The sequence below is a fragment of the Narcine bancroftii genome, unplaced genomic scaffold (genome assembly GCF_036971445.1).
Source record: "Narcine bancroftii isolate sNarBan1 unplaced genomic scaffold, sNarBan1.hap1 Scaffold_159, whole genome shotgun sequence".
In the NCBI taxonomy this organism is placed as follows: domain Eukaryota; kingdom Metazoa; phylum Chordata; class Chondrichthyes; order Torpediniformes; family Narcinidae; genus Narcine; species Narcine bancroftii.
Window position 1 is genome coordinate 4,234,271 of NW_027211894.1, and position 23,630 is coordinate 4,257,900.

Below are 23,630 nucleotides of genomic sequence, written 5' to 3' on the forward strand. Positions count from 1 at the left end.
CCACCTCTGATTCCCCATATCTGATTCCCAGCCTCTGTTTCCCCGCCTCTGATTCCCCGCCTCTGTTTCCCCATATCTGATTCCCGGCCTCTGATTCCCCGCCTCTGATTCCCCGCCTCTGATTCCCTGCCTCTGATTCCCAACCTCTGATTCCCCACCTCTGATTCCCCGTGTTTGATTCCCCGCCTCTGTTTCCCCGCCTCTGATTCCCCATCTCCGATTCCGCACATCTGATTCCCTGCCTCTGATTCCCCGCCTCTGATTCCCCGCCTCTGATTCCCTGCCTCTGATTCCCAACCTCTGATTCCCCACCTCTGATTCCCCGTGTTTGATTCCCCGCCTCTGTTTCCCCGCCTCTGATTCCCCGCCTCTGATTCCCCAACTCTAATTCCCCGCCTCTGATTCCCCATATCTGATTCCCCGCCTCTGTTTCCCCGCCTCTGATTCCCCGCCCCTGTTTCCCTATATCTGATTCCCTGCCTCTGATTCCCGAACTTTGATTCCCAGCCTCTGATTCCCCAGCTCTGATTCCCCGCCTCTGATTCCCCGCATCTGATTCCCTGCATCTGATTCCAAGCCTCTGATTCCCTGCCTCTGATTCCCCACCTCTGATTCCCCGTGTTTGATTCCCCGCCTCTGTTTCCCCGCCTCTGATTCCCCGCCTCTGATTCCCCAACTCTAATTCCCCGCCTCTGATTCCCCATATCTGATTCCCCGCCTCTGTTTCCCCGCCTCTGATTCCCCGCCCCTGTTTCCCCATATCTGATTCCCTGCCTCTGATTCCCGAACTTTGATTCCCAGCCTCTGATTCCCCAGCTCTGATTCCCCGCCTCTGATTCCCCGCATCTGATTCCCTGCATCTGATTCCAAGCCTCTGATTCCCTGCCTCTGATTCCCAACCTCTGATTCCCCACCTTTGATTCCCCATATCTGATTCCCAGCCTCTGTTTCTCCGCCTCTGATTCCCCGCCTCTGTTTCCCCATATCTGATTCCCGGCCTCTGATTCCCCGCATCTGATTCCCCGCCTCTGATTCCCTGCCTCTGATTCCTCATCTCCGATTCCGCACATCTGATTCCCTGCCTCTGATTCCCCGCCTCTGATTCCCCGCCTCTGATTCCCTGCCTCTGATTCCCAACCTCTGATTCCCCACCTCTGATTCCCCGTGTTTGATTCCCCGCCTCTGTTTCCCCGCCTCTGATTCAACAGCTCTGATTCCCCGCCTCTGATTCCCCACATCCGATTCCCCATATCTGATTCCCCGCCTCTGTTTCCCCGCCCCTGATTCCCCGCCTCTGTTTCCCCATATCTGATTCCCCGCCTCTGATTCCCAACTATGATTCCCCGCCTCTTATTCCCCAGCTCTGATTCGCAGCCTCTGATTCCCCGCGTTCTATTCCCTGCCTCTGATTCCCCGCCTGTGATTCCCCATCTCTGATTCACCACCTCTGATTCCCCACCACTGATTCCCCATATCTAATTCCCCGCCTCTGTTTGCCCGCCTCTGATTCCCCGCCTCTGTTTCCCCATATCTGATTCCCCGCCTCTGAATCCCCAACTCTGATTCCCTGCCTCTGATTCCCCAGCTTCATTCCCCGCCTTTGATTCCCCCCGTCTGATTCCCAGCCTCTGAATCCCCGTGTCTGATAACCTGCCTCTGATTCCCCGCCTCTGATTCCCCATCTCAGATTCACCGCCTCTGATTCCCCAACTCTGATTCCCCATCTCTGATTCCGCACATCCGATTCCCTGCCTCTGATTCCCCGACTCTGATTCCCCACCTCTGATTCCCCATATCTGATTCCCAGCCTCTGTTTCCCCGCCTCTGATTCCCCGCGTCTGTTTCCCCATATCTGATTCCCGGCCTCTGATTCCCCGCCTCTGATTCCCCGCCTCTGATTCCCTGCCTCTGATTCCCCATCTCCGATTCCGCACATGTGATTCCCTGCCTCTGATTCCCCGCCTCTGATTCCCCGCCTCTGATTCCCTGCCTCTGATTTCCAACCTCTGATTCCCCACCTCTGATTCCCCGTGTTTGATTCCCCGCCTATGTTTCCCCGCCTCTGATTCCCCGCCTCTGTTTCCCAATATCTAAGTCCCCGCCTCTGATTCCCCAACTCTAATTCCCCACCTCTGATTCCCCAGCTCCGATTCCCCGCCTCTGATTCCCTGCATCTGATTCCCTGCATCTGATTCCAAGCCTCTGATTCCCTGCCTCTGATTCCCAACCTCTGATTCCCCACCTCTGATTCCCCATATCTGATTCCCAGCCTCTGTTTCCCCGCCTCTGATTCCCCGCCTCTGTTTCCCCATATCTGATTCCCGGCCTCTGATTCCCAACCTCTGATTCCCCACCTCTGATTCCCCGTGTTTGATTCCCCGCCTCTGTTTCCCCGCCTCTGATTCCCCATCTCCGATTCCGCACATCTGATTCCCTGCCTCTGATTCCCCATCTCCGATTCCGCACATCTGATTCCCTGCCTCTGATTCCCCGCCTCTGATTCCCCGCCTCTGATTCCCTGCCTCTGATTCCCAACCTCTGATTCCCCACCTCTGATTCCCCGTGTTTGATTCCCCGCCTCTGTTTCCCCGCCTCTGATTCCCCGCCTCTGATTCCCCAACTCTAATTCCCCGCCTCTGATTCCCCATATCTGATTCCCCGCCTCTGTTTCCCCGCCTCTGATTCCCCGCCCCTGTTTCCCCATATCTGATTCCCTGCCTCTGATTCCCGAACTTTGATTCCCAGCCTCTGATTCCCCAGCTCTGATTCCCCGCCTCTGATTCCCCGCATCTGATTCCCTGCATCTGATTCCAAGCCTCTTATTCCCTGCCTCTGATTCCCAACCTCTGATTCCCCACCTTTGATTCCCCATATCTGATTCCCAGCCTCTGTTTCCCCGCCTCTGATTCCCCGCCTCTGTTTCCCCATATCTGATTCCCGGCCTCTGATTCCCCGCATCTGATTCCCCGCCTCTGATTCCCTGCCTCTGATTCCTCATCTCCGATTCCGCACATCTGATTCCCTGCCTCTGATTCCCCGCCTCTGATTCCCCGCCTCTGATTCCCTGCCTCTGATTCCCAACCTCTGATTCCCCACCTCTGATTCCCCATATCTGATTCCCAGCCTCTGTTTCCCCGCCTCTGATTCCCCGCGTCTGTTTCCCCATATCTGATTCCCGGCCTCTGATTCCCCGCCTCTGATTCCCCGCCTCTGATTCCCTGCCTCTGATTCCCCATCTCCGATTCCGCACATGTGATTCCCTGCCTCTGATTCCCCGCCTCTGATTCCCCGCCTCTGATTCCCTGCCTCTGATTTCCAACCTCTGATTCCCCACCTCTGATTCCCCGTGTTTGATTCCCCGCCTATGTTTCCCCGCCTCTGATTCCCCGCCTCTGTTTCCCAATATCTAAGTCCCCGCCTCTGATTCCCCAACTCTAATTCCCCACCTCTGATTCCCCAGCTCTGATTCCCCGCCTCTGATTCCCTGCATCTGATTCCCTGCATCTGATTCCAAGCCTCTGATTCCCTGCCTCTGATTCCCAACCTCTGATTCCCCACCTCTGATTCCCCATATCTGATTCCCAGCCTCTGTTTCCCCGCCTCTGATTCCCCGCCTCTGTTTCCCCATATCTGATTCCCGGCCTCTGATTCCCCGCCTCTGATTCCCCGCCTCTGATTCCCTGCCTCTGATTCCCAACCTCTGATTCCCCACCTCTGATTCCCCGTGTTTGATTCCCCGCCTCTGTTTCCCCGCCTCTGATTCCCCATCTCCGATTCCGCACATCTGATTCCCTGCCTCTGATTCCCCGCCTCTGATTCCCCGCCTCTGATTCCCTGCCTCTGATTCCCAACCTCTGATTCCCCACCTCTGATTCCCCGTGTTTGATTCCCCGCCTCTGTTTCCCCGCCTCTGATTCCCCGCCTCTGATTCCCCAACTCTAATTCCCCGCCTCTGATTCCCCATATCTGATTCCCCGCCTCTGTTTCCCCGCCTCTGATTCCCCGCCCCTGTTTCCCCATATCTGATTCCCTGCCTCTGATTCCCGAACTTTGATTCCCAGCCTCTGATTCCCCAGCTCTGATTCCCCGCCTCTGATTCCCCGCATCTGATTCCCTGCATCTGATTCCAAGCCTCTGATTCCCTGCCTCTGATTCCCAACCTCTGATTCCCCACCTTTGATTCCCCATATCTGATTCCCAGCCTCTGTTTCCCCGCCTCTGATTCCCCGCCTCTGTTTCCCCATATCTGATTCCCGGCCTCTGATTCCCCGCATCTGATTCCCCGCCTCTGATTCCCTGCCTCTGATTCCTCATCTCCGATTCCGCACATCTGATTCCCTGCCTCTGATTCCCCGCCTCTGATTCCCCGCCTCTGATTCCCTGCCTCTGATTCCCAACCTCTGATTCCCCACCTCTGATTCCCCGTGTTTGATTCCCCGCCTCTGTTTCCCCGCCTCTGATTCAACAGCTCTGATTCCCCGCCTCTGATTCCCCACATCCGATTCCCCATATCTGATTCCCCGCCTCTGTTTCCCCGCCCCTGATTCCCCGCCTCTGTTTCCCCATATCTGATTCCCCGCCTCTGATTCCCAACTATGATTCCCCGCCTCTTATTCCCCAGCTCTGATTCGCAGCCTCTGATTCCCCGCGTTCTATTCCCTGCCTCTGATTCCCCGCCTGTGATTCCCCATCTCTGATTCACCACCTCTGATTCCCCACCACTGATTCCCCATATCTAATTCCCCGCCTCTGTTTGCCCGCCTCTGATTCCCCGCCTCTGTTTCCCCATATCTGATTCCCCGCCTCTGAATCCCCAACTCTGATTCCCTGCCTCTGATTCCCCAGCTTCATTCCCCGCCTTTGATTCCCCCCGTCTGATTCCCAGCCTCTGAATCCCCGTGTCTGATAACCTGCCTCTGATTCCCCGCCTCTGATTCCCCATCTCAGATTCACCGCCTCTGATTCCCCAACTCTGATTCCCCATCTCTGATTCCGCACATCCGATTCCCTGCCTCTGATTCCCCGACTCTGATTCCCCACCTCTGATTCCCCAGCTCTGATTCCCCGCCTCTGATTCCCCAACTCTGATTCCCTGCCTCTGATTCCCCAGCTCTGATTCCCCGCCTCTGATTCCGCGTGTTTGATCCCCTGCCTCTGATTCCCCAGCTCTGATTCCCCATCTCTGATTCACCGCCTTTGATTCGCCACCTCTGATTCCCCATATCTGATTCCTCGCCACTGTTTCCCCGCCTCTGATTCCCCGCCTCTGATTCCCCATATCTCATTCCCCGCCTCTGATTCCCCATCTCTGATTCCCGGACTCTGATTCCCTACCTCTGATTCCCGACCTCTTATTCCCGGCATCTGATTCCGGCCTCTGATTCCCGGCCTCTGATTCCCTGCTTCTGATTCTGATTCCCTGCCTCTGATTCCCCATTTCTGATTCCGCACATCTAATTCCCTGCCTCTGATTCCCCACCTCTGATTCCCCATATCTGAATCCCGGCCTCTGTTTCCCCGTCTCTGATTCCCCGCCTCTGTTTCCCCATATCTAAGTCCCCGCCTCTGATTCCCCAACTTTGATTCCCCACCTCTGATTCCCCAGCTCTTATTCCCCGCCTCTGATTCCCCACCTCTGATTCCCCATATCTGATTCCCAGCCTCTGTTTCCCCGCCTCTGATTCCCCGCCTCTGTTTCCCCATATCTGATTCCCGGCCTCTGATTCCCCGCCTCTGATTCCCCGCCTCTGATTCCCTGCCTCTGATTCCCCATCTCCGATTCCGCACATCTGATTCCCTGCCTCTCATTCCCCGCCTCTGATTCCCCGCCTCTGATTCCCTGCCTCTGATTCCCAACCTCTGATTCCCCACCTCTGATTCCCCGTGTTTGATTCCCCGCCTCTGTTTCCCCGCCTCTGATTCCCCGCCTCTGATTCCCCAACTCTAATTCCCCGCCTCTGATTCCCCATATCTGATTCCCCGCCTCTGTTTCCCCGCCTCTGATTCCCCGCCCCTGTTTCCCCATATCTGATTCCCTGCATCTGATTCCCGAACTTTGATTCCCAGCCTCTGATTCCCCAGCTCTGATTCCCCGCCTCTGATTCCCCGCATCTGATTCCCTGCATCTGATTCCAAGCCTCTGATTCCCTGCCTCTGATTCCCAGCCTCTGATTCCCCACCTCTGATTCCCCATATCTGATTCCCAGCCTCTGTTTCCCCGCCTCTGATTCCCCGCCTCTGTTTCCCCATATCTGATTCCCGGCCTCTGATTCCCCGCCTCTGATTCCCCGCCTCTGATTCCCTGCCTCTGATTCCCCATCTCCGATTCCGCACATGTGATTCCCTGCCTCTGATTCCCCGCCTCTGATTCCCCGCCTCTGATTCCCTGCCTCTGATTTCCAACCTCTGATTCCCCACCTCTGATTCCCCGTGTTTGATTCCCCGCCTATGTTTCCCCGCCTCTGATTCCCCGCCTCTGTTTCCCAATATCTAAGTCCCCTCCTCTGATTCCCCAACTCTAATTCCCCACCTCTGATTCCCCAGCTCTGATTCCCCGCCTCTGATTCCCTGCATCTGATTCCCTGCATCTGATTCCAAGCCTCTGATTCCCTGCCTCTGATTCCCAACCTCTGATTCCCCACCTCTGATTCCCCATATCTGATTTCAAGCATCTGTTTCCCCGCCTCTGATTCCCCGCCTCTGTTTCCCCATATCTGATTCCCGGCCTCTGGTTCCCCGCCTCTTATTCCCCGCCTCTGATTCCCTGCCTCTGATTCCCCATCTCCGATTCCGCACATCTGATTCCCTGCCTCTGATTCCCCGCCTCTGATTCCCCACCTCTGATTCCCTGCCTCTGATTCCCAACCTCTGATTCCCAACCTCTGATTCCCCGTGTTTGATTCCCCGCCTCTGTATCCCCGCCTCTGATTCCCCGCCTCTGATTCCCCAACTCTAATTCCCCGCCTCTGATTCCCCATATCTGATTCCCCGCCTCTGTTTCCCCGCCTCTGATTCCCCGCCCCTGTTTCCCCATATCTGATTCCCTGCCTATGATTCCCCAACTTTGATTCCCAGCCTCTGATTCCCCAGCTCTGATTCCCCGCCTCTGATTCCCCGCATCTGATTCCCTGCATCTGATTCCAAGCCTCTGATTCCCTGCCTCTGACTCCCAACCTCTGATTCCCCACTGCTGATTCCCCATATCTGATTCCCAGCCTCTGTTTCCCCGCCTCTGATTACCCGCCTCTGTTTCCCCATATCTGATTCCCGGCCTCTGATTCCCCGCATCTGATTCCCCGCCTCTGATTCCCTGCCTCTGATTCCTCATCTCCGATTCCGCACATCTGATTCCCTGCCTCTGATTCCCCGCCTCTGATTCACCGCCTCTGATTCCCTGCCTCTGATTCCCAACCTCTGATTCCCCACCTCTGATTCCCCGTGTTTGATTCCCCGCCTCTGTTTCCCCGCCTCTGATTCCACAGCTCTGATTCCCCGCCTCTGATTCCCCACATCCGATTCCCCATATCTGATTCCCCGCCTCTGTTTCCCCGCCCCTGATTCCCCACCTCTGTTTCCCCATATCTGATTCCCCGCCTCTGATTCCCAACTATGATTCCCCGCCTCTTATTCCCCAGCTCTGATTCCCTGCCTCTGATTCCCCGCGTTCTATTCCCTGCCTCTGATTCCCCGCCTGTGATTCCCCATCTCTGATTCACCACCTCTGATTCCCCACCACTGATTCCCCATATCTAATTCCCCGCCTCTGTTTGCCCGCCTCTGATTCCCCGCCTCTGTTTCCCCATATCTGATTCCCCGCCTCTGAATCCCCAACTCTGATTCCCTGCCTCTGATTCCCCAGCTTCATTCCCCGCCTTTGATTCCCCCCGTCTGATTCCCAGCCTCTGAATCCCCGTGTCTGATAACCTGCCTCTGATTCCCCGCCTCTGATTCCCCATCTCAGATTCACCGCCTCTGATTCCCCAACTCTGATTCCCCATCTCTGATTCCGCACATCCGATTCCCTGCCTCTGATTCCCCGACTCTGATTCCCCACCTCTGATTCCCCAGCTCTGATTCCCCGCCTCTGATTCCCCAACTCTGATTCCCCGCCTCTGATTCCCCAGCTCTGATTCCCCGCCTCTGATTCCGCGTGTTTGATCCCCTGCCTCTGATTCCCCAGCTCTGATTCCCCATCTCTGATTCACCGCCTTTGATTCGCCACCTCCGATTCCCCATATCTGATTCCTCGCCACTGTTTCCCCGCCTCTGATTCCCCGCCTCTGATTCCCCATATCTCATTCCCCGCCTCTGATTCCCCATCTCTGATTCCCGGACTCTGATTCCCCACCTCTGATTCCCGACCTCTTATTCCCGGCATCTGATTCCGGCCTCTGATTCCCGGCCTCTGATTCCCTGCTTCTGATTCTGATTCCCTGCCTCTGATTCCCCATTTCTGATTCCGCACATCTAATTCCCTGCCTCTGATTCCCCACCTCTGATTCCCCATATCTGAATCCCCGCCTCTGTTTCCCCGTCTCTGATTCCCCGCCTCTGTTTCCCCATATCTAAGTCCCCGCCTCTGATTCCCCAACTTTGATTCCCCACCTCTGATTCCCCAGCTCTGATTCCCCGCCTCTGATTCCCCACCTCTGATTCCCCATATCTGATTCCCAGCCTCTGTTTCCCCGCCTCTGATTCCCCGCCTCTGTTTCCCCATATCTGATTCCCGGCCTCTGATTCCCCGCCTCTGATTCCCCGCCTCTGATTCCCTGCCTCTGATTCCCCATCTCCGATTCCGCACATCTGATTCCCTGCCTCTCATTCCCCGCCTCTGATTCCCCGCCTCTGATTCCCTGCCTCTGATTCCCAACCTCTGATTCCCCACCTCTGATTCCCCGTGTTTGATTCCCCGCCTCTGTTTCCCCGCCTCTGATTCCCCGCCTCTGATTCCCCAACTCTAATTCCCCGCCTCTGATTCCCCATATCTGATTCCCCGCCTCTGTTTCCCCGCCTCTGATTCACCGCCCCTGTTTCCCCATATCTGATTCCCTGCCTCTGATTCCCCAACTTTGATTCCCAGCCTCTGATTCCCCAGCTCTGATTCCCCGCCTCTGATTCCCCGCATCTGATTCCCTGCATCTGATTCCAAGCCTCTGATTCCCTGCCTCTGATTCCCAACCTCTGATTCCCCACCTCTGATTCCCCATATCTGATTCCCAGCCTCTGTTTCCCCGCCTCTGATTCCCCGCGTCTGTTTCCCCATATCTGATTCCCGGCCTCTGATTCCCCGCCTCTGATTCCCCGCCTCTGATTCCCTGCCTCTGATTCCCCATCTCCGATTCCGCACATGTGATTCCCTGCCTCTGATTCCCCGCCTCTGATTCCCCGCCTCTGATTCCCTGCCTCTGATTTCCAACCTCTGATTCCCCACCTCTGATTCCCCGTGTTTGATTCCCCGCCTATGTTTCCCCGCCTCTGATTCCCCGCCTCTGTTTCCCAATATCTAAGTCCCCGCCTCTGATTCCCCAACTCTAATTCCCCACCTCTGATTCCCCAGCTCTGATTCCCCGCCTCTGATTCCCTGCATCTGATTCCCTGCATCTGATTCCAAGCCTCTGATTCCCTGCCTCTGATTCCCAACCTCTGATTCCCCACCTCTGATTCCCCATATCTGATTCCCAGCCTCTGTTTCCCCGCCTCTGATTCCCCGCCTCTGTTTCCCCATATCTGATTCCCGGCCTCTGATTCCCCGCCTCTGATTCCCCGCCTCTGATTCCCTGCCTCTGATTCCCCATCTCCGATTCCGCACATCTGATTCCCTGCCTCTGATTCCCCGCCTCTGATTCCCCGCCTCTGATTCCCTGCCTCTGATTCCCAACCTCTGATTCCCCACATCTGATTCCCCGTGTTTGATTCCCCGCCTCTGTTTCCCCGCCTCTGATTCCCCGCCTCTGTTTCCCCGCCTCTGATTCCCCGCCTCTGATTCCCCGCATCTGATTCCCTGCATCTGATTCCAAGCCTCTGATTCCCTGCCTCTGATTCCCAACCTCTGATTCCCCACCTCTGATTCCCCATATCTGATTCCCAGCCTCTGTTTCCCCGCCTCTGATTCCCCGCCTCTGTTTCCCCATATCTGATTCCCGGCCTCTGATTCCCCGCATCAGATTCCCCGCCTCTGATTCCCTGCCTCTGATTCCTCATCTCCGATTCCGCACATCTGATTCCCTGCCTCTGATTCCCCGCCTCTGATTCCCCGCCTCTGATTCCCTGCCTCTGATTCCCAACCTCTGATTCCCCACCTCTGATTCCCCGTGTTTGATTCCCCGCCTCTGTTTCCCCGCCTCTGATTCCCCGCCTCTGATTCCCCAACTCTAATTCCCCGCCTCTGATTCCCCATATCTGATTCCCCGCCTCTGTTTCCCCGCCTCTGATTCCCCGCCCCTGTTTCCCCATATCTGATTCCCTGCATCTGATTCCCGAACTTTGATTCCCAGCCTCTGATTCCCCAGCTCTGATTCCCCGCCTCTGATTCCCCGCATCTGATTCCCTGCATCTGATTCCAAGCCTCTGATTCCCTGCCTCTGATTCCCAGCCTCTGATTCCCCACCTCTGATTCCCCATATCTGATTCCCAGCCTCTGTTTCCCCGCCTCTGATTCCCCGCCTCTGTTTCCCCATATCTGATTCCCGGCCTCTGATTCCCCGCCTCTGATTCCCCGCCTCTGATTCCCTGCCTCTGATTCCCCATCTCCGATTCCGCACATGTGATTCCCTGCCTCTGATTCCCCGCCTCTGATTCCCCGCCTCTGATTCCCTGCCTCTGATTTCCAACCTCTGATTCCCCACCTCTGATTCCCCGTGTTTGATTCCCCGCCTATGTTTCCCCGCCTCTGATTCCCCGCCTCTGTTTCCCAATATCTAAGTCCCCTCCTCTGATTCCCCAACTCTAATTCCCCACCTCTGATTCCCCAGCTCTGATTCCCCGCCTCTGATTCCCTGCATCTGATTCCCTGCATCTGATTCCAAGCCTCTGATTCCCTGCCTCTGATTCCCAACCTCTGATTCCCCACCTCTGATTCCCCATATCTGATTTCAAGCATCTGTTTCCCCGCCTCTGATTCCCCGCCTCTGTTTCCCCATATCTGATTCCCGGCCTCTGGTTCCCCGCCTCTTATTCCCCGCCTCTGATTCCCTGCCTCTGATTCCCCATCTCCGATTCCGCACATCTGATTCCCTGCCTCTGATTCCCCGCCTCTGATTCCCCACCTCTGATTCCCTGCCTCTGATTCCCAACCTCTGATTCCCAACCTCTGATTCCCCGTGTTTGATTCCCCGCCTCTGTATCCCCGCCTCTGATTCCCCGCCTCTGATTCCCCAACTCTAATTCCCCGCCTCTGATTCCCCATATCTGATTCCCCGCCTCTGTTTCCCCGCCTCTGATTCCCCGCCCCTGTTTCCCCATATCTGATTCCCTTCCTATGATTCCCCAACTTTGATTCCCAGCCTCTGATTCCCCAGCTCTGATTCCCCGCCTCTGATTCCCCGCATCTGATTCCCTGCATCTGATTCCAAGCCTCTGATTCCCTGCCTCTGACTCCCAACCTCTGATTCCCCACCTCTGATTCCCCATATCTGATTCCCAGCCTCTGTTTCCCCGCCTCTGATTACCCGCCTCTGTTTCCCCATATCTGATTCCCGGCCTCTGATTCCCCGCATCTGATTCCCCGCCTCTGATTCCCTGCCTCTGATTCCTCATCTCCGATTCCGCACATCTGATTCCCTGCCTCTGATTCCCCGCCTCTGATTCACCGCCTCTGATTCCCTGCCTCTGATTCCCAACCTCTGATTCCCCACCTCTGATTCCCCGTGTTTGATTCCCCGCCTCTGTTTCCCCGCCTCTGATTCCACAGCTCTGATTCCCCGCCTCTGATTCCCCACATCCGATTCCCCATATCTGATTCCCCGCCTCTGTTTCCCCGCCCCTGATTCCCCACCTCTGTTTCCCCATATCTGATTCCCCGCCTCTGATTCCCAACTATGATTCCCCGCCTCTTATTCCCCAGCTCTGATTCCCTGCCTCTGATTCCCCGCGTTCTATTCCCTGCCTCTGATTCCCCGCCTGTGATTCCCCATCTCTGATTCACCACCTCTGATTCCCCACCACTGATTCCCCATATCTAATTCCCCGCCTCTGTTTGCCCGCCTCTGATTCCCCGCCTCTGTTTCCCCATATCTGATTCCCCGCCTCTGAATCCCCAACTCTGATTCCCTGCCTCTGATTCCCCAGCTTCATTCCCCGCCTTTGATTCCCCCCGTCTGATTCCCAGCCTCTGAATCCCCGTGTCTGATAACCTGCCTCTGATTCCCCGCCTCTGATTCCCCATCTCAGATTCACCGCCTCTGATTCCCCAACTCTGATTCCCCATCTCTGATTCCGCACATCCGATTCCCTGCCTCTGATTCCCCGACTCTGATTCCCCACCTCTGATTCCCCAGCTCTGATTCCCCGCCTCTGATTCCCCAACTCTGATTCCCCGCCTCTGATTCCCCAGCTCTGATTCCCCGCCTCTGATTCCGCGTGTTTGATCCCCTGCCTCTGATTCCCCAGCTCTGATTCCCCATCTCTGATTCACCGCCTTTGATTCGCCACCTCCGATTCCCCATATCTGATTCCTCGCCACTGTTTCCCCGCCTCTGATTCCCCGCCTCTGATTCCCCATATCTCATTCCCCGCCTCTGATTCCCCATCTCTGATTCCCGGACTCTGATTCCCCACCTCTGATTCCCGACCTCTTATTCCCGGCATCTGATTCCGGCCTCTGATTCCCGGCCTCTGATTCCCTGCTTCTGATTCTGATTCCCTGCCTCTGATTCCCCATTTCTGATTCCGCACATCTAATTCCCTGCCTCTGATTCCCCACCTCTGATTCCCCATATCTGAATCCCCGCCTCTGTTTCCCCGTCTCTGATTCCCCGCCTCTGTTTCCCCATATCTAAGTCCCCGCCTCTGATTCCCCAACTTTGATTCCCCACCTCTGATTCCCCAGCTCTGATTCCCCGCCTCTGATTCCCCACCTCTGATTCCCCATATCTGATTCCCAGCCTCTGTTTCCCCGCCTCTGATTCCCCGCCTCTGTTTCCCCATATCTGATTCCCGGCCTCTGATTCCCCGCCTCTGATTCCCCGCCTCTGATTCCCTGCCTCTGATTCCCCATCTCCGATTCCGCACATCTGATTCCCTGCCTCTCATTCCCCGCCTCTGATTCCCCGCCTCTGATTCCCTGCCTCTGATTCCCAACCTCTGATTCCCCACCTCTGATTCCCCGTGTTTGATTCCCCGCCTCTGTTTCCCCGCCTCTGATTCCCCGCCTCTGATTCCCCAACTCTAATTCCCCGCCTCTGATTCCCCATATCTGATTCCCCGCCTCTGTTTCCCCGCCTCTGATTCACCGCCCCTGTTTCCCCATATCTGATTCCCTGCCTCTGATTCCCCAACTTTGATTCCCAGCCTCTGATTCCCCAGCTCTGATTCCCCGCCTCTGATTCCCCGCATCTGATTCCCTGCATCTGATTCCAAGCCTCTGATTCCCTGCCTCTGATTCCCAACCTCTGATTCCCCACCTCTGATTCCCCATATCTGATTCCCAGCCTCTGTTTCCCCGCCTCTGATTCCCCGCGTCTGTTTCCCCATATCTGATTCCCGGCCTCTGATTCCCCGCCTCTGATTCCCCGCCTCTGATTCCCTGCCTCTGATTCCCCATCTCCGATTCCGCACATGTGATTCCCTGCCTCTGATTCCCCGCCTCTGATTCCCCGCCTCTGATTCCCTGCCTCTGATTTCCAACCTCTGATTCCCCACCTCTGATTCCCCGTGTTTGATTCCCCGCCTATGTTTCCCCGCCTCTGATTCCCCGCCTCTGTTTCCCAATATCTAAGTCCCCGCCTCTGATTCCCCAACTCTAATTCCCCACCTCTGATTCCCCAGCTCTGATTCCCCGCCTCTGATTCCCTGCATCTGATTCCCTGCATCTGATTCCAAGCCTCTGATTCCCTGCCTCTGATTCCCAACCTCTGATTCCCCACCTCTGATTCCCCATATCTGATTCCCAGCCTCTGTTTCCCCGCCTCTGATTCCCCGCCTCTGTTTCCCCATATCTGATTCCCGGCCTCTGATTCCCCGCCTCTGATTCCCCGCCTCTGATTCCCTGCCTCTGATTCCCCATCTCCGATTCCGCACATCTGATTCCCTGCCTCTGATTCCCCGCCTCTGATTCCCCGCCTCTGATTCCCTGCCTCTGATTCCCAACCTCTGATTCCCCACATCTGATTCCCCGTGTTTGATTCCCCGCCTCTGTTTCCCCGCCTCTGATTCCCCGCCTCTGTTTCCCCGCCTCTGATTCCCCGCCTCTGATTCCCCGCATCTGATTCCCTGCATCTGATTCCAAGCCTCTGATTCCCTGCCTCTGATTCCCAACCTCTGATTCCCCACCTCTGATTCCCCATATCTGATTCCCAGCCTCTGTTTCCCCGCCTCTGATTCCCCGCCTCTGTTTCCCCATATCTGATTCCCGGCCTCTGATTCCCCGCATCAGATTCCCCGCCTCTGATTCCCTGCCTCTGATTCCTCATCTCCGATTCCGCACATCTGATTCCCTGCCTCTGATTCCCCGCCTCTGATTCCCCGCCTCTGATTCCCTGCCTCTGATTCCCAACCTCTGATTCCCCACCTCTGATTCCCCGTGTTTGATTCCCCGCCTCTGTTTCCCCGCCTCTGATTCAACAGCTCTGATTCCCCGCCTCTGATTCCCCACATCCGATTCCCCATATCTGATTCCCCGCCTCTGTTTCCCCGCCCCTGATTCCCCGCCTCTGTTTCCCCATATCTGATTCCCCGCCTCTGATTCCCAACTATGATTCCCCGCCTCTTATTCCCCAGCTCTGATTCCCTGCCTCTGATTCCCTGCGTTCTATTCCCTGCCTCTGATTCCCCGCCTGTGATTCCCCATCTCTGATTCACCACCTCTGATTCCCCACCACTGATTCCCCATATCTAATTCCCCGCCTCTGTTTGCCCGCCTCTGATTCCCCGCCTCTGTTTCCCCATATCTGATTCCCCGCCTCTGAATCCCCAACTCTGATTCCCTGCCTCTGATTCCCCAGCTTCATTCCCCGCCTTTGATTCCCCCCGTCTGCTTCCCAGCCTCTGAATCACAGTGTCTGATAACCTGCCTCTGATTCCCCGCCTCTGATTCCCCATCTCAGATTCACCGCCTCTGATTCCCCAACTCTGATTCCCCATCTCTGATTCCGCACATCCGATTCCCTGCCTCTGATTCCCCGACTCTGATTCCCCACCTCTGATTCCCCAGCTCTGATTCCCCGCCTCTGATTCCCCAACTCTGATTCCCTGCCTCTGATTCCCCAGCTCTGATTCCCCGCCTCTGATTCCGCGTGTTTGATCCCCTGCCTCTGATTCCCCAGCTCTGATTCCCCATCTCTGATTCACCGCCTTTGATTCGCCACCTCTGATTCCCCATATCTGATTCCTCGCCACTGTTTCCCCGCCTCTGATTCCCCGCCTCTGATTCCCCATATCTCATTCCCCGCCTCTGATTCCCCATCTCTGATTCCCGGACTCTGATTCCCAACCTCTGATTCCCGACCTCTTATTCCCGGCATCTGATTCCGGCCTCTGATTCCCGGCCTCTGATTCCCTGCTTCTGATTCTGATTCCCTGCCTCTGATTCCCCATTTCTGATTCCGCACATCTAATTCCCTGCCTCTGATTCCCCACCTCTGATTCCCCATATCTGAATCCCCGCCTCTGTTTCCCCGTCTCTGATTCCCCGCCTCTGTTTCCCCATATCTAAGTCCCCGCCTCTGATTCCCCAACTTTGATTCCCCACCTCTGATTCCCCAGCTCTGATTCCCCGCCTCTGATTCCCCACCTCTGATTCCCCATATCTGATTCCCAGCCTCAGTTTCCCCGCCTCTGATTCCCCGCCTCTGTTTCCCCATATCTGATTCCTGGCCTCTGATTCCCCGCCTCTGATTCCCCGCCTCTGATTCCCTGCCTCTGATTCCCCATCTCCGATTCCGCACATCTGATTCCCTGCCTCTCATTCCCCGCCTCTGATTCCCCGCCTCTGATTCCCTGCCTCTGATTCCCAACCTCTGATTCCCCACCTCTGATTCCCCGTGTTTGATTCCCCGCCTCTGTTTCCCCGCCTCTGATTCCCCGCCTCTGATTCCCCAACTCTAATTCCCCGCCTCTGATTCCCCATATCTGATTCCCCGCCTCTGTTTCCCCGCCTCTGATTCCCCGCCCCTGTTTCCCCATATCTGATTCCCTGCATCTGATTCCCGAACTTTGATTCCCAGCCTCTGATTCCCCAGCTCTGATTCCCCGCCTCTGATTCCCCGCATCTGATTCCCTGCATCTGATTCCAAGCCTCTGATTCCCTGCCTCTGATTCCCCATATCTGATTCCCCGCCTCTGATTCCCCGCATCTGATTCCCTGCATCTGATTCCAAGCCTCTGATTCCCTGCCTCTGATTCCCAACCTCTGATTCCCCACCTCTGATTCCCCATATCTGATTCCCAGCCTCTGTTTCCCCGCCTCTGATTCCCCGCCTCTGTTTCCCCATATCTGATTCCCGGCCTCTGATTCCCCGCCTCTGATTCCCCGCCTCTGATTCCCTGCCTCTGATTTCCAACCTCTGATTCCCCACCTCTGATTCCCCGTGTTTGATTCCCCGCCTATGTTTCCCCGCCTCTGATTCACCGCCTCTGTTTCCCAATATCTAAGTCCCCTCCTCTGATTCCCCAACTCTAATTCCCCACCTCTGATTCCCCAGCTCTGATTCCCCGCCTCTGATTCCCTGCATCTGATTCCCTGCATCTGATTCCAAGCCTCTGATTCCCTGCCTCTGATTCCCAACCTCTGATTCCCCACCTCTGATTCCCCATATCTGATTTCCAGCATCTGTTTCCCCGCCTCTGATTCCCCGCCTCTGTTTCCCCATATCTGATTCCCGGCCTCTGGTTCCCCGCCTCTGATTCCCCGCCTCTGATTCCCTGCCTCTGATTCCCCATCTCCGATTCCGCACATCTGATTCCCTGCCTCTGATTCCCCGCCTCTGATTCCCCGCCTCTGATTCCCTGCCTCTGATTCCCAACCTCTGATTCCCCACCTCTGATTCCCCGTGTTTGATTCCCCGCCTCTTTATCCCCGCCTCTGATTCCCCGCCTCTGATTCCCCAACTCTAATTCCCCGCCTCTGATTCCCCATATCTGATTCCCCGCCTCTGTTTCCCCGCCTCTGATTTCCCGCCCCTGTTTCCCCATATCTGATTCCCTGCCTATGATTCCCCAACTTTGATTCCCAGCCTCTGATTCCCCAGCTCTGATTCCCCGCCTCTGATTCCCCGCATCTGATTCCCTGCATCTGATTCCAAGCCTCTGATTCCCTGCCTCTGATTCCCAACCTCTGATTCCCCACCTCTGATTCCCCATATCTGATTCCCAGCCTCTGTTTCCCCGCCTCTGATTCCCCGCCTCTGTTTCCCCATATTTGATTCCCGGCCTCTGATTCCCCGCATCTGATTCCCCGCCTCTGATTCCATGCCTCTGATTCCCCAACTTTGATTCCCAGCCTCTGATTCCCCAGCTCTGATTCCCCGCCTCTGATTCCCCGCATCTGATTCCCTGCATCTGATTCCAAGCCTCTGATTCCCTGCCTCTGATTCCCAACCTCTGATTCCCCACCTCTGATTCCCCATATCTGATTCCCAGCCTCTGTTTCCCCGCCTCTGATTCCCCGCCTCTGTTTCCCCATATCTGATTCCCGGCCTCTGATTCCCCGCATCTGATTCCACGCCTCTGATTCCCTGCCTCTGATTCCTCATCTCCGATTCCGCACATCTGATTCCCTGCCTCTGATTCCCCGCCTCTGATTCCCCGCCTCTGATTCCCTGCCTCTGATTCCCAACCTCTGATTCCCCACCTCTGATTCCCCGTGTTTGATTCCCCGCCTCTGTTTCCCCGCCTCTGATTCCCCGCCTCTGATTCCCCAACTCTAATTCCCTGCCTCTGATTCCCCATATCTGATTCCCTGCCTCTGTTTCCCCGCCTCTGATTCCCCGCCCCTGTTTCCCCATATCTGATTCCCTGCCTCTGATTCCCCAACTTTGATTCCCAGCCTCTGATTCCCCAGCTCTGATTCCCCGCCTCTGATTCCCCGTGTTTGATTCCCTGCCTCTGATTCCCCGCCTCTGATTCCCCATATCTGAATCCCCGCCTCTGTTTCCCCGTCTCTGATTCCCCGCCTCTGTTTCCCCATATCTAAGTCCCCGCCTCTGATTCCCCAACTTTGATTCCCCACCTCTGATTCCCCAGCTCTGATTCCCCGCCTCTGATTCCCCACCTCTGATTCCCCATATCTGATTCCCAGCCTCTGTTTCCCCGCCTCTGATTCCCCGCCTCTGTTTCCCCATATCTGATTCCCGGCCTCTGATTCCCCGCCTCTGATTCCCCGCCTCTGATTCCCTGCCTCTGATTCCCCATCTCCGATTCCGCACATCTGATTCCCTGCCTCTCATTCCCCGCCTCTGATTCCCCGCCTCTGATTCCCTGCCTCTGATTCCCAACCTCTGATTCCCCACCTCTGATTCCCCGTGTTTGATTCCCCGCCTCTGTTTCCCCGCCTCTGATTCCCCGCCTCTGATTCCCCAACTCTAATTCCCCGCCTCTGATTCCCCATATCTGATTCCCCGCCTCTGTTTCCCCGCCTCTGATTCCCCGCCCCTGTTTCCCCATATCTGATTCCCTGCATCTGATTCCCGAACTTTGATTCCCAGCCTCTGATTCCCCAGCTCTGATTCCCCGCCTCTGATTCCCCGCATCTGATTCCCTGCATCTGATTCCAAGCCTCTGATTCCCTGCCTCTGATTCCCAACCTCTGATTCCCCACCTCTTATTCCCCATATCTGATTCCCAGCCTCTGTTTCCCCGCCTCTGATTCCCCGCCTCTGTTTCCCCATATCTGATTCCCGGCCTCTGATTCCCCGCCTCTGATTCCCCGCCTCTGATTCCCTGCCTCTGATTCCCCATCTCCGATTCCGCACATCTGATTCCCTGCCTCTGATTCCCCGCCTCTGATTCCCCGCCTCTGATTCCCTGCCTCTGAGTCCCAACCTCTGATTCCCCACCTCTGATTCCCCGTGTTTGATTCCCCGCCTCTGTATCCCCGCCTCTGATTCCCCGCCTCTGATTCCCCAACTCTAATTCCCCGCCTCTGATTCCCCATATCTGATTCCCCGCCTCTGTTTCCCCGCCTCTGATTCCCCGCCCCTGTTTCCCCATATCTGATTCCCTGCCTATGATTCCCCAACTTTGATTCCCAGCCTCTGATTCCCCAGCTCAGATTCCCCGCCTCTGATTCCCCGCATCTGATTCCCTGCATCTGATTCCAAGCCTCTGATTCCCTGCCACTGATTCCCAACCTCTGATTCCCCACCTCTGATTCCCCATATCTGATTCCCAGCCTCTGTTTCCCCGCCTCTGATTCCCCGCCTCTGTTTCCCCATATTTGATTCCCGGCCTCTGATTCCCCGCATCTGATTCCCCGCCTCTGATTCCCTGCCTCTGATTCCCCAACTTTGATTCCCAGCCTCTGATTCCCCAGCTCTGATTCCCCGCCTCTGATTCCCCGCATCTGATTCCCTGCATCTGATTCCAAGCCTCTGATTCCCTGCCTCTGATTCCCAACCTCTGATTCCCCACCTCTGATTCCCCATATCTGATTCCCAGCCTCTGTTTCCCCGCCTCTGATTCCCCGCCTCTGTTTCCCCATATCTGATTCCCGGCCTCTGATTCCCCGCATCTGATTCCCCGCCTCTGATTCCCTGCCTCTGATTCCTCATCTCCGATTCCGCACATCTGATTCCCTGCCTCTGATTCCCCGCCTCTGATTCCCCGCCTCTGATTCCCTGCCTCTGATTCCCAACCTCTGATTCCCCACCTCTGATTCCCCGTGTTTGATTCCCCGCCTCTGTTTCCCCGCCTCTGATTCCCCGCCTCTGATTCCCCAACTCTAATTCCCTGCCTCTGATTCCCCATATCTGATTCCCTGCCTCTGTTTCCCCGCCTCTGATTCCCCGCCCCTGTTTCCCCATATCTGATTCCCTGCCTCTGATTCCCCAACTTTGATTCCCAGCCTCTGATTCCCCAGCTCTGATTCCCCGCCTCTGATTCCCCGTGTTTGATTCCCTGCCTCTGATTCCCCGCCTCTGATTCCCCATCTCTGATTCACAGCCTTTGATTCGCCACGTCTGATTCCCCATATCTGATTCCCCACCTCTGTTTCCCCACCTCTGATTCCCCGCCTCTGATTCTCCATATCTCATTCCCCGCCTCTGACTCCCCATCTCTGATTCCCGGACTCTGATTCCCCACCTCTGATTCCCGGCCTCTTATTCCCAGCATCTGATTCCAGGCCTCTGATTCCCGGCCTCTGACTCCCCGCTTCTGATTCTGATTCCCTGCCTCTGATTCCCCGCCTCTGATTCCGCACATCTGATTCCCCGCCTCTGTTTCCCCAGATCTAATTCCCCACCTCTGATGCCCCAACTCTGATTCCCCGCCTCTGATTCCCCAGCTCTGATTCCCTGCCTCTGATTCTCCACATCCGATTCCCCATATCTGATTCCCCGCCTCTGTTTCCCCGCCCCTGATTCCCCGCCTCTGTTTCCCCATATCTGATTCCCCGCCTCTGATTCCCAACTATGATTCCCCGCCTCTTATTCCCCAGCTCTGATTCCCTGCCTCTGATTCCCAGCGTTCTATTCCCTGCCTCTGATTCCCCGCCTGTGATTCCCCATCACTGATTCACCACCTCTGATTCCCCACCACTGATTGCCCATATCTAATTCCCCACCTCTGTTTGCCCGCCTCTGATTCCCCGCCTCTGTTTCCCCATATCTGATTCTCCGCCTCTGAATCCCCAACTCTGATTCCCCGCCTCTGATTCCCCACCTCAGATTCACCGCCTCTGATTCCCCACCTCTGATTCCCCATCTCTGATTCCGCACATCCGATTCCCTGCCTCTGATTCCCCGACTCTGATTCCCCACCTCTGATTCCCCAGCTCTGATTCCCCGCCTCTGATTCCCCAACTCTGATTCCCCGCCTCTGATTCCCCAGCTCTGATTCACCGCCTCTGATTCCCCGTGTTTGATCCCCTGCCTCTGATTCCCCAGCTCTGATTCCCCATCTCTGATTCACCGCCTTTGATTCGCCACCTCTGATTCCCCATATCTGATTCCTCGCCACTGTTTCCCCGCCTCTGATTCCCCCCCTCTGATTCCCCATATCTCATTCCCCGCCTCTGATTCCCCATCTCTGATTCCCGGACTCTGATTCCCCACCTCTGATTCCCGACCTCTTATTCCCGGCCACTGATTCCGGCCTCTGATTCCCGGCCTCTGATTCCCTGCTTCTGATTCTGATTCCCTGCCTCTGATTCCCCATTTCTGATTCCGCACATCTAATTCCCTGCCTCTGATTCCCCACCTCTGATTCCCCATATCTGAATCCCCGCCTCTGTTTCCCCGTCTCTGATTCCCCGCCTCTGTTTCCCCATATCTAAGTCCCCGCCTCTGATTCCCCAACTTTGATTCCCCACCTCTGATTCCCCAGCTCTGATTCCCCGCCTCTGATTCCCCACATCTGATTCCCCATACCTGATTCCCAGCCTCTGTTTCCCCGCCTCTGATTCCCCGCTTCTGTTTCCCCATATCTGATTCCCGGCCTCTGATTCCCCGCCTCTGATTCCCCGCCTCTGATTCCCTGCCTCTGATTCCCCATCTCCGATTCCACACATCTGATTCCCTGCCTCTCATTCCCCGCCTCTGATTCCCCGCCTCTGATTCCCCGTGTTTGATTCCCCGCCTCTGTTTCCCCGCCTCTGATTCCCCGCCTCTGATTCCCCAACTCTAATTCCCCGACTCTGATTCCCCATATCTGATTCCCCGCCTCTGTTTCCCCGCCTCTGATTCCCCGCCCCTGTTTCCCCATATCTGATTCCCTGCCTCTGATTCCCCAACTTTGATTCCCAGACTCTGATTCCCCAGCTCTGATTCCCCGCCTCTGATTCCCCGCATCTGATTCCCTGCATCTGATTCCAAGCCTCTGATCCCCTGCCTCTGATTCCCAACCTCTGATTCCCCACCTCTGATTCCCCATATCTGATTCCCAGCCTCTGTTTCCCCGCCTCAGATTCCCCGCCTCTGTTTCCCCATATCTGATTCCCGGCCTCTGATTCCCCGCCTCTGATTCCCTGCCTCTGATTCCCCATCACCGATTCCGCACATCTGATTCCCTGCCTCTGATTCCCCGCCTCTGATTCCCCGCCGCTGATTCCCTGCCTCTGATTTCCAACCTCTGATTCCCCACCTCTGATTCCCCGTGTTTGATTCCCCGCCTCTGTTTCCCCACCACTGATTCCCCGCCTCTGAATCCCCAACTCTAATTCCCCGCCTCTGATTCCCCATATCTGATTCCCCGCCTCTGTTTCCCCGCCTCTGATTCCCCGCCCCTGTTTCCCCATATCTGATTCCCTGACTCTGATTCCCCAACTTTGATTCCCAGCCTCTGATTCCCCAGCTCTGATTCCCCGCCTCTGATTCCCCGTGTTTGATTCCCTGCCTCTGATTCCCCGCCTCTGATTCCCCATCTCTGATTCACCGCCTTTGATTCGCCACCTCTGATTCCCCATATCTGATTCCCCACCTCTGTTTCCCCGCCTCTGATTCCCCGCCTCTGATTCTCCATATCTCATTCCCCGCCTCTGACTCCCCATCTCTGATTCCCGGACTCTGATTCCCCACCTCTGATTCCCGGCCTCTTATTCCCAGCCTCTGATTCCAGGCCTCTGATTCCCGGCCTCTGACTCCCCTCTTCTGATTCTGATTCCCTGCCTCTGATTCCCCACGTCTGATTCCCCATATCTGATTCCCCGTCTCTGTTTCCACGCCTCTGATTCCCCGCCTCTGTTTCCCCATATCTAATTCCCCACCTCTGATGCCCCAACTCTGATTCCCCGCCTCTGATTCCACAGCTCTGATTCCCCGCCTCTGATTCCCCGCATCCGATTCCCCATATCTGATTCCCCACCTCTGTTTCCCCATATCTGATTCCCGGCCTCTGATTCCCCGCCTCTGATTCCCCGCCTCTGATTCCCTGCCTCTGATTCCCCATCTCCGATTCCGCACATCTGATTCCCTGCCTCTGATTCCCCGCCTCTGATTCCCCGCCTCTGATTCCCTGCATCTGATTCCCAACCTCTGATTCCCCACCTCTGATTCCCCGTGTTTGATTCCCCGCCTCTGTTTCCCCGCCTCTGATTCCCCGCCTCTGATTCCCCAACTCTAATTCCCCGCCTCTGATTCCCCATATCTGATTCCCTGCCTCTGTTTCCCCGCCCCTGTTTCGCCATATCTGATTCCCTTCCTCTGATTCCCCAACTTTGATTCCCAGCCTCTGATTTCCCAGCTCTGATTCCCCGCCTCTGATTCCCCACCTCTGATAGCCCATATCTGATTCCCAGCCTCTGTTTCCCCGCCTCTGATTCC